Source organism: Dipodomys spectabilis, unplaced genomic scaffold, assembly GCF_019054845.1.
Source record: "Dipodomys spectabilis isolate Male_0828 unplaced genomic scaffold, ASM1905484v1 ptg000285l, whole genome shotgun sequence".
Classification (NCBI taxonomy): domain Eukaryota; kingdom Metazoa; phylum Chordata; class Mammalia; order Rodentia; family Heteromyidae; genus Dipodomys; species Dipodomys spectabilis.
This window is the reverse complement of record NW_024870962.1, coordinates 1897238-1909356: the sequence shown is the minus strand read 5'-3', so window position 1 is coordinate 1909356 and position 12119 is coordinate 1897238.

Here is a 12119-nt window from a genome sequence, read left to right as displayed (position 1 = left end):
TCAGGGACAACATTATGTATTACTGAAGACTAGTGAGTTGTCTACAGCAGACAATGGTTTGGTTTTGTTTTCTCTCAGTCATGAACCTTGAACTTAGGGCTTAGGCGCTGACTCTTACCTCTTAGGCTCATGGCTAGCACTCCACCACGTGGAGCCATGGACCCCTTTGCAGCAGAGCCCACAGCCAATGTGTCAGTAGCTGAAGTCTGTCATCTTGCCTTCTCCGGAAGGTGAGTTCTAAAGATCTGGGTTCCAAACTATCTCAGACACAAAAGGTACCATGAGACTATTATCTCCAATTCACTACTAAGAACCTGAAGGGGAAGCTGAGTGCTTTTGGCTCATGTCTCTCATCCTAGCTACTCAAGAGGATGAGATCTGAGGATCATGGTTCAAAGCTAGCCTAGGCAGGAAAGTCCTTGAGAAAATTAGCTCCAATGAACCACCAGAAAACCAGAAGTAGCTCTTTGGCTCAAGTGGTAGAGCACAAGACTTCAGCTGAAGAGGTCAGGGACAGCACCCAGGCCAAGACTTCAACTCCTTCAACCGACAACAACAACAATAAAAAAAGACAGAAATAAACTAACGAAGCTGAAGTAGAGGGCTGGGAATGTGCTTTAGTGGTAAAGTGCTTTCCATATATGAAATTCTGGGCTTCATTTTCTCAGGACCACATCACTAGAACAAAGCCTGAAGTGGCTCTGTGGCTCAAGTGGGAGAGGGATATCATTATACAAGAGAATCTAGGCACAGTGCTCAGGGACTGAGGTCAAGCTTCAGGACTCATGTATGTGTGTGCACGCACACACACACACCAGCGCACACACACACCATCGTGCACACACACACACACACACACACACACACACACATACATTAACAGACCAGAAGTGATATTGTTACACAAAATGGTAAAGCACTGGGCTTCTGCACTGTGCTCATGGTCATCACCCAGGCCCTGTGTTCAACCCCCAAATCTAGCCACCCAGGGCCCAACTAGGAGAAGTCAAAAGTTTCAAAACCTGATGAGCTTCACCAGTCCTAGATGACAGGAAGCTTTGTGATATCCAACATGTGCTTGGATTTCCCAAGCTTCCAGAAACATAGGATAGGCATCATTGGCCCAACATTGCCTGCAATGAAACGTTTCATTATGTTCAGTGCCGTAGTTGTCTGCCTAAAGGACTCCTGAATTTTATTGAGCACTGTAACTGAACAGCGGAATATAGTCTCATAAAGGCATGATATGTGCACAGAACTTGGCCTTCCATGGGAGGTGGCAAAAATGAAAGCCTCCTGTTAAAACAGAGCACTGGGGAGAGAGATTGCTAAGGGTACAAACAGGCTTTTTTCTCCTGACCTTCAGAGCCCGCCCACGCTAATCCTCACTAACTGGCCCAGATGAAGTTGTTTTTTACCCAGCTGTACAGAAGTGAGGTCTTTTGTGTGCCTGTCCAGACAACGAGAGACTTCCTCCAGCAGGCCTTGGATGCAAAGAAACTCTCAGGTTACACTGTAAACAGTGAACGGAGCCCCAGAACATGCACTTTCTTGAAAGAAGTCTCTCTGTTATGAACTCATTGTATAGAATAAAATTTCCTAGGTTTGTGCCATTCATCATAGCTACTCGGGAATTTCACCTATAAGAATACAATACATAGACAAAGACATGGAAGTACAGGCTCTTTTTGAAGGGGCAGGTCCTGGGGTGGAAGTATGAGCCTATGCGTGGTCCCTGAGCTCCTTTTGCTCAAGGATAGTGCATTAAGCTTGAGTCACAGACTCACTTCTGGGTATTTCTGTGATCTCTTTGAAATATCTGTGTCATGGACTTTCCTACACTGGCTGGATTCAAACTAAGATTCTCTACATCTCAGCCTCCTGAGGACCTGGGATTATAGACAGCAGCCACTGGCACCTTATTTCTTCTCTTCTTCACGTTTTTAATCTGGACAATCTGTCTTCTTAACAGGGTCATTCCCATGGTTTGAATTTATATGTAATCTACCCAATGTTCTTTATAGGTGCTTTCTCTGAGAAGGATTTTCTCTCCTCATCTTAACCTCTGATCACAGGTTTGAGGCCAAAAGTGAGAAATGAGTGTCACAGGATTTGGGAGCAAATATCCACAGTACATGCCAGTTCTGTCACTTAGTATTGAGCTGCTGTGAATTTACTGTCTCAAGATATAAGGAGCGATCCTCATAGAGTCTGAATCGCTTCTTTTGCCTATAAAATGATTTAATAATTTTGAGTGCTTTGTGTCTCCAAACTTAAATGTCTAGAACACACTAGTAGCATCTTCATGTGAAGGGTTAAAGTTTTGAGGCAGTGAATATTTGTTGCTTGTTTCTAGCAGAGCAACACATGGTGGTAATCCAAACACCTGGTTGGTTGTGTGCTTTTATAAACCCTGCAAATCTTTAGCTCAGGGTTCTCCTCCTAGGCTCTGCTGTGTTGGAGTGTAGGACGAGACCCAAGCTACAGCCCGTTTAAATAAAATTTTAAAACAACTGTAAAGTCTGACTCTCGATGGTCTTCTTGGTGGGGATCCTGCAACCTGGGTATAACATTAGTGGGGGTCCTCCGGGATTCCCCCAAAGACGCCCGAGATCTCAGACTCCAAAGGTAAAACAGCACTATCTTTGTTAATTTGTCTTGTCCTGTCATTTGTCTGTTTTATTTTCATTTTCCTTTGTGAGGATGGCCGCTCTGATTCCTAAAGGGTTGTCAAAGCTGAGGCGCTTGCACAACAACCCTGAAGGAACTGGGAGAAGTCCCAGATCCTCTTGTGGGGAAGGGGTCCTTGGAACCTTGCCATGTGGGGAGGGAGTTGTAACCCCACTGTGTGGGGTGGGCCGGTGGGGAGGGGGTTCTTGGAACACCACCATGTGAATTTTGGGAAGGGGGTCGTTTCCGTGTTGGGCCGGAATTGACCAAGAGGGCCTCCTAACCGAGGCCTAACTTGCCCACTGGGGCTCTGCACCTTCTGCTGTGGGGCGTGGGTGTGGAAACCAGCCATGACAGGAGTCAGTGGACCAATTTGTGAAATCTCCACTTTGTAAGCTTTTTGTGATAACTGTCAGGCCTGCATGTGTTTTGTTTGTACTGTTTATTGATTTTTGGACTGTATGACTGACGGGACTGGAAACCATGAGCACCACCAGGAGTTAAAATTTATTTTTATTTCTGCATGAAATAACTTGTGACTTTATACCAACAAACTGAATTTGACTCTTTCCTTATTTGTAAGCTAAAGTGGAAAATGTAAGGACTCTCCACTTTTTTTTCTTATTCTAGAAGTCAACAAATATTCTTCAATATTTCTGGTAGATTACATCCATTTACAGATGAGAAATGTAAGGCCAACAGTCAATGTAGTGAGTAAATAATGTTACTAGAATTTTTGTCTGAGCTCTTCACTCTGTGTGCTTACAAAGTGATGGAGAGGACCAATATGAAAAGACTATGGGGAAAAAAGCATACTTTGTAAACGGTTGTTTTAGGACTAGGTTACCAGTGATGAATACTTGAAACAGCCTGGTGTCATGGACATAAAAAGGAGTACATAGAAATTGTATTAGTGACAGAAACTGAGAAAATCTTAATCATTCATCTTATCTAAGGGGAGGGTAAGAAAGGTAAGAAGAAAACTAAGAAGAAAGGTAAGAAGAAATCTAAAATGCATCCACATCTCTGGTTGGCAACTGTTAGTTATATTCTTGGTGAAAAGGACTACAGGTGGAAAATATGGACTTAAAGGAAAAGACTCTCAGTTCTAAGGTTTATGTTAAAGAGATGCGAATATAGGTCTGTTTAGACATCATCAAAATATCCATGACCTTGAATATGCAAAAGAATTATAAAATCGGGGGCATTATTAAAGGGAGGAGGAAAAGAAAAATTCTGACACAAGTGTGAGCAATGTGAGCACCAGTGTGGACAAGATTGGAAGAGAGAGATAAATAAGGAAACAAACAAGTAATAAACACAGATTTACACAAGTAAAGGAAAGAATTTGCAGGTATATATTGAAGAAAATATGATATTTGGATTTAAAAATTAAAAGGACATAGACAAGTTCAATAAGAACAGTGTTTCGGTGAAAGTCATATTGATAAAATTTTGTGATAGGAATGTGAAGCTATAAAATTCTGGATCCATGAATTCAACAGATCCTGTTGATTTTAAATGCTGGGAGCAAATGCTTTTATCCTGACCTTAGAAGAATTATACGGATATAACTGTCATGGACTTTCCTTAGAGGTATTTTGTGAATATTTTTCAAGACTGTTTAGACAGGACATTAGAGATTGAACTACAGCACAGAAAAGCCTAATTTGTCCTACAATTCCAATGAGTTACTCATGTATCCACATCAGTTTGGGATTTTATTGCAATATGTTCAGATTTGTTTGTATATCTTATCAGCCTAATCATCACAAATGTAGGACAAGTAACACCAAGTATTAGGTTAAACATACAGCTTTACTGATGTGACTGAATTGATTCTTGAATTGATTCTTCTTTAGAACAGAAAATGCTTCAGTAGACATTAACAAATCATAACTGCCATATACTCTATTAAAATCTAATTCTTGTTAGAAATATCTCCATGCTTAAATATCCCTGTCAATCAACCTGCCACAAATTCTTATATGTAGGAAGTGCCATAGTAAACTTCAAGCTTTTATTGAATGGAAGAGTTCAGACATTACCCTCACCATTTAATCCAAATCTTTCATTTTCTCATACACATTGGCAAATAGGGAAGAATTCTGATATAACAATAATACAATGGTGACTTGAATTAACACAACTTCTAGGATCTAGTGTTAATTTGGTTACTTACTAATTAGCTCCAAATTTTGTGGATATTTATATTTCTCCTGGGAAAACTAATGAGCTCCAAGCTAATGTCCCTAAGGAGGCTTTCACTTCTAATATCACTGTTTGTCTCAAAATGCTTTAAATTCTACACCCTGTAATGTGGGCATAGGGTTATACTGTGGAACTTTTCTCCTCAGAGAGTGAGTACTACCCTATTGTTTAACATAGACAAAGTACCTTGATACAGACACTGGGTGTGTGCAAACAAGAAGTGGTAGTTGAACAATGTTCTTAGTAGTTTATAAAGATGAAATTGACATAGAGCAACTATGAACTCAAAAGGAATGTGCAAAAAAGACAAAGGCACACAGTTGAATGTGCCAAGGAAATGCTGAAGTATAATTTCAAATTACGTACTCATGTTTGAGGGTGTGTTCAAAGTATACCTTCAGACAATGCAGTTGGATATCTTGGGGAAAAAACTGCTTTAAACTATTTTGGGATAATTCTACACGTAGAAGCCCCTAACTCTGACTCTAATGAGCCACAACATCATCAACTTAAGGACTATTTTCCAAGTGCAAAGTGCGAAAAAGAGGACTCATCACAGTTAGTGTTCTGTTTGAAGTAATGGCAATCACATAACTTTTCTTATAAGTCTTCATTTATTTGGAGCATTAAAGTAGGAAAAAGCCAAGTAAATATTTTTCAGGTACCTAAATTAAGTGGGACGTATTATGTTCGTCTCTTTTTAACTGGGAAGTTATAGATAATGTCTTTTTATACTCTAACTTGGAATAATGATCTGCTGTCAGGTATTTCTTCTTTTGCCCTTCCACTTACAAATTTTTTTATTTAAAGAGACGTACTTGAGCTTGCATTTCTAAATTCTTAAAAATTATCTGAATTTCTTCATATTTCTGGAAGCCTCCTAAATCTTTCTCAAGGGAATATTTTGTCACTACCATTTTTATCCTATATGATGTCTTCCTGCCTAACTCAGTGCAAGAAATACATTAGACTTATCCAGGTATCTCAACACTTGTACCACCATAAAAAACTATCTTACTTAGAAATCATGATTTTAGTATATTTGGGAGGTGACATCTGTCATTTTTGAATGACCCTAATGATACTTACATGCAATCATGATTTAAACCAATATGCCACTCAGAAGATGAACGAATCCATTAAACACACACAGGGTGGAATTATATGCTTCCAATTCATGAGGAAATGGAAAGACTTGGAAAAATCCTACTAAGAAAAATAAGCAAGACACAAAGAAACAGATTCATTGGTTTTCTTCATGTGTAAAATTAGGTAATATCTAAGATAGTCCTAGAGGATGAGCAGAATGGCTCAATAGCTATGTGTGTGTGTGTGTGTGTGTGTGTGTGTGTGTGTGTGTGTGTGTGTGTGTGTGTACATCAGCATCCTCTGAGCAAAATGAACTCCTAGACATGGAAATAGAGGTTTGTCTTTGTGGTTGTTGTTTTTACTGTACTATGTGATTTCATTTTTCTTTTGTGTTTTCCCCTATGGTTTATTCCCTGCTGTATTTGATGTCAGTATCCTGTGTATTATATACACATTTATCTTAATTTGGCAACGGAAGAGGAACAACAAAATGGCGAGACAAAGAACAAAGGGCAAACCAATGCAATAGCAATACTCACAAAACAACATGTAGGATATTCACATTACAACTTGTGAGGGTTATTGGTGTGAAGTAAAAGTGTGAGAAAAATGAGGGAGGGCATAAAAAGTTCGACTTGTTAGATATTCACTACCTTACAATTACTACAATCCCTTCTATATATCTCCTTGACAATAAAATTAAATTTAAAAGTAAGCTACATAAAATGTAATTTCAATGTATTTCTATGGTAAATAATATTCTATGTATTACATTTTTAAACAAATGAACTATATTTGGCTTCTAATTTGAATTAATTGCCCCTTTCTTTTTCAGAGGGTCATCAACTTGAATGCTATCAAACTATACAAAATTTTCAGAATATACTTGCCATTATTTAAAAAAAACATTATTTTAGTATTGTCTCATACTAAATAGAAAATAGTTCCATTCTCTGGAAACTCCTAATTTTTAAAACTGAATATTTGTTAAGAGGACAGAATATATGTGTTCTACTAACTACTAATTTTCAAATTTTGAGCATGCCATACCAGAGACATTTAAAGCAGTGCCTGTATGCATTTAATTTAATTCTGCAATAGATGCAGTTTCCAATAGGGCATTACATATTTCAAGGTCAACAGAGAAACTAGCCACGTTCTGGTAGAAGATAAAACTATGAACTATCTATAATAATTAATTCCTTTAGAGTAAACATTTGTTCATCATAGTAAGCTATTATTTCAATGACAATCAATCCCAACATTTTATGCAATAAAGTCATTCTAGCCCAACAGTTTCCACCTTGTAAGGTGCACCTTAATATTCCCTAAATTCACAGCATGACTAGCTTATCACTATTGTGAAAAAATTCTACACTTCTGCTAATGCTATGCGCTTTCTATTGTTGAAAGAACACTACACTAAACTTTTCTGCATCATTTTCCCTCTAGTGGTATTCTTCAGATCAGAAAACCTGAAAATATTATTTATACATATTTTTTCGTCTACCATAGATATTCAGGAGGCAAAGATCTGTATATTATGGTTCAAAGCCCACCAAGGTAAGAAGGTTCCTTAGATTCTTATCTCCAATAAACTGCTCAGGAAAAGCCAGACACAAGTAGCACTGAGGTTCAAGTGGTAGAACAGTATCCTTGAGCAAAAAACAGGCTCAGGCACAGTGCCCAGGCCCAGACGTCAAGCCCTAGGACAAACAAAACAACAAAAACAAAATGAAAACAAACCCCAAACCTAGAATTTTTCTCATTGTACACAGAGATATATAATTAAGGAAATTTCTTCCTATGTTATGTACAGGTAGAAGAAAAAAAGTTTTCAAACAATAACTCTCTTCACACCATTTTACACGAAAGTCTCAAAACATTGCTCTTTTTCTAAATTTATAAATTAATAGCATCCATTGATTCTCAACTCTTTCTATATTATACACATTACATGAATTGTTGGAATTATCTATTAATTAAGTCTTAATTTCAACTCTCTTGAAAGAATATTCTAGACAAATAGAATGCCAGAATCATTTGTGAATTTGCAAATGAAAACTTCTACTTAAAAAGTATTTTGTAGTATCCTATAGAATATGAAATTACAAGCAAAAGATATAAATCTAAATGATAATTTAGTAAGGTCTACAAAGTCCTACATTAGATAACTTTGCTGTTTGTCCAGACTTAAGCTTTGTAATCCTTCCATTATTTCTTTGGAATCCAACAGAATGATGCTAAATTTTTCAAATTTTTGGTTCAGAATCCTGACTTATTTTGCATCTAGAAGTATTCTGTAATGAAGAGAGCATTTTAAACATTTCTGAGGATGATATATGAGTTGCATTTCAATAGGAAACTTGACTTCTCAAAACATAATGACAAAATTAGCCCAAACTTCCAACTGTCAATTCCTTCCTTGTTCTTTGGTTTGTTTTATGGAGGCAAAATTATACTACCTAGTCCAGGGAAGATATTACTATTTAATCCACTCTCTAATCTCCTGTATTAGTCTGAGTGCTAGAATTCCAGACTTGTATCACATTGTCCTGCCATAGATTGTTGGTTTATTTAATCGAGAAACATACTAGTAATTCTGAACTTCTCAGATGATCTTATCCACGACTGACTGCTCAAACTGTTTCTGTACAATTTTCAAAGATGTTCTAACATTTGACACGGGATAAGAACATTTTCAGATGCACCAGCAGGGGTCTCTGATTCATTTCTCCATGGATCCAATCCCTTTAATAATTATTACTTGGCTCTTTTTCTATCTCTGGTCTCTACCTATCTAATAGTCTCAAGCTTTTGGGTTGAAAGTTCACTTGACGACTTTCTAATATTAAAAATTATCACTTGATTATAGTCTTACTCAGGATATATTTTCTATTATTTTCTAACTTTTTTACACATTGTGAGAGTTGTTTCATATGTGTGTTCACACATATAAGTACTTCTATATGCATGTAAATGTTTGTATGTATGTATGCGAACACCTCAGGCTATTATTCAGCACTCTTGCTCATAACTAGTATCCCATCACTTGAGCCATTCGTCCAATGCAGCTTTTGGCTGGTTAATTATAGGTAGTTTTGCAAAGACTGTTCTGCCGAGGCTGGATGCAAACTGAACTTTCCAGACTTTTTTACATTCTTAGTTTTAATTTTTTCCAGGAGTATGGTTTTAAACTACAAACATTTTTGTGAATGTAAAGTCCAACCTGTAGCCTAGATTTTAACTCAAGAATTCATACAAAGATAGATGAACATACACATTACATATCCTGAGTGTACACTGCTAGAAATGTGATCTTAAGTCTGGTACTGCTGGCTCAAAACTATAATCCTAGTTTCTCAGGAGGTTGAGATCTGAGGATTGCAGTTCAGATCAAGCACCAGTATGAAAGTTTTCTGAGGCACTTATCTCCAATTAACCACCAGAAAACTGGAATTAGCACTGTGGCTCAAATAGTAGAGCTCTAGCCTTGAGCTGAAGAGGGGAGGGACATCACCCAGGCCCAGAGTTCAAAACCCACAACCATCAAAAAACAAACAAACAAACAAACTAACTAAAAAAGAAAAAGAAATGTGATCTTATCCACCAGTTCATTGCTGCTATATTTCCTGCTCTCTCAACATGGACTTTTTTCACAGTTGTCCATGCTCTTATATCTGACTTGTTTTGGAACCAGAATTACTCTTCTGTTCTACTTTTTACAAATTTTCATGATTAACTGCCATGATTTAGATCTAGTAGAAAACAAGAGTGGCCTCATCCTTCATGTTCCACTTAGTAGTAATGTTTCTCTATGTCACTCCCGTAGATCTACATACTGGCCTTGGATTTATTGTTTCAAAGTTGTCTTGTTTGAAGAGTCTTCTATAGTTATTGAACCATTATACTTAAGCACAAAACTTCTTTTTCTCCTATTATTCCTATTGTTTCTCCTACTGCTAACTTATGTACAGTTGGGAAATAATGCACAACACACACACTCACAAAAAATGTTTCAGAGAACATTCTTCCCACATAAAATTGGTCTTAATAACAGAGCACTTAGGAAATTTGAGCTTAAAGTAGTCCAGGATGTTTTTTTCATGTTTTTTATTGTAAAAATGGTTTAAAGATGGGTTAGAGTTACATAAGAAAGTTAATGAGAACATTATTTATCAAGCATTGTTACCTCCTCTTTTGTATTTCTTCTACAATCCTTTTCCTCCCCACCAACCCAACTCCCTTCTCCCCTCCTCAAGTTGTAAAGCTAATTTTCTACATAGTGCCTTGTACAACTCATTGTTACATAGGCCATATTGTATACTTGTTAAATCTTTTTGTTATTTCCCTTCCCCTCCCCTCATTAGAAAAATGTATATGCAAGATGCAGGTAGCTGACAATAAATATAGTGAAAACAGGGGTTATATACCATGGAGGAAGAAAATAGAAGAGAAACAAAAAAATCACATACTACATGTTAGATACATTAAAAAATAGCAAGAAAGAAAAAGAAAGTTGTGTCCCTATCTTCGGTTCCATTTCACTTAACATCATCTTATATGGCCATATGTATATGAATAAGGTTTTATAAGCCATGCAAATTCCATATTTTCTCGTTATGAAGTTATCTCTGAAACACATGTTACCTCATGTCCAAAGATATACTTGTGCTATTTCAATGAAGCCAGAAAACATTCATTTTACCTGGAGTAGCACCATAGATTGTTACTGGAAGTAAGTGGAAGGAACTTTTATTGCAAGTGGAAACTGATCCCAAGAGAGGAATTGAACATAGAAAAATGACAAAGTTCAAGGTAATTTGTGCTGTCCTTTATACGGTACAAGAAAAAATCCAAGGCCTGAAAGAAACTGTCCCTGACTTTTTCAAGTGTGTCCTTTACTTATATAAAACTTTTCTGTAAACTTCTAGTTGAGAGTATAACAAAAGGAAACAATATGCCATTTGAAGGCCAGCATATAATAAATGGAAATAACTTTATCTTAAAAGTGTTCTCCTGCAAAGAAACAAAGATATGGGGGTTTTAAAGAGACTTTTGCACGGATATTTCACTCCTGAGATGATTCTCCTGTTGCAGGAGTCAGTTACCCAATTCTTTAGGCTCGTCCTGTGGTCTCCATAGCAATAAGGATTCCAAAAAGCAGGATCCAGAGAGTATGATCAGCAAAAGGAGCCTCTTCTCAAACCAGTGCTTTAATGATGGTCACAAAGAAACATGGTGTTTTTCATTTGCTTGTTTGTTTGTTTAGTTTGTGCTGGTTTTGGGGTTTGAACCCAGAGGGTGGACCCTGTCCCTGTACAGTTGTCTTTCCTGCCCACCTGCCGCTAAAGCTAGTACTCTATTGGTTGAGCCTAAATTCCACTTCTGGCTTTTTTAGTGTTTAATTACAGATAAGAGTTAGACTCTCCTGCCTGGGTTGGCTTTGAACTGAGATAGTAATAAATCCAAGTGACTTCAACTGTATGGACATCTATTTTTTTAACTTTTATTTATTTTTTATTGTTAAAATACTGTATAGAGGGATTACAATTAGATGGGCAAGATAATGAGTACATTTATTAACAAGCATTGTAGCCTCCTCCTTTGTTTCCCCTCGGATTTCTCTTTGGAACCAAGAAATATTAGATGAAGTTTATTATAAATCTAATATTTGACATTTTTTAAACGAAGAGAATATGTCAAGCAAAGAAACCATAACTTAAATAACTCAACAAAAGTAGGTGCACTGAATCATTTTGGAATTATTTTTTCTACTTGTGAAGATTATTATTGACTTTGTCATTCCTTTTGGGGAAACTTAAAGTCATATTTGCACTTTTTTGTTGCTCATGTGTCTTTAACTCTGATACTGGATTCTGTCCCTCAGTTCTTCATCTCAAGTTGAGCACTCTACCACTTTTGGTACAGCACCACTTCTGGGTTTAATGTGGTTAATTAAAGATAAGAGTCTCATGGACTTTCCTGACCAGGCTGGTTTTGAACCACAATCCTGTGGTCTCAACTTTCTGAGTAGCTAGGATTACAGGTGTGAGCCACCAGCATCCATCTTATATTTGCATTTATGTGCACTTACTGACACTATGTAGACAAAGAATGGAAATTTGAATCAAATGATGACATTGCAA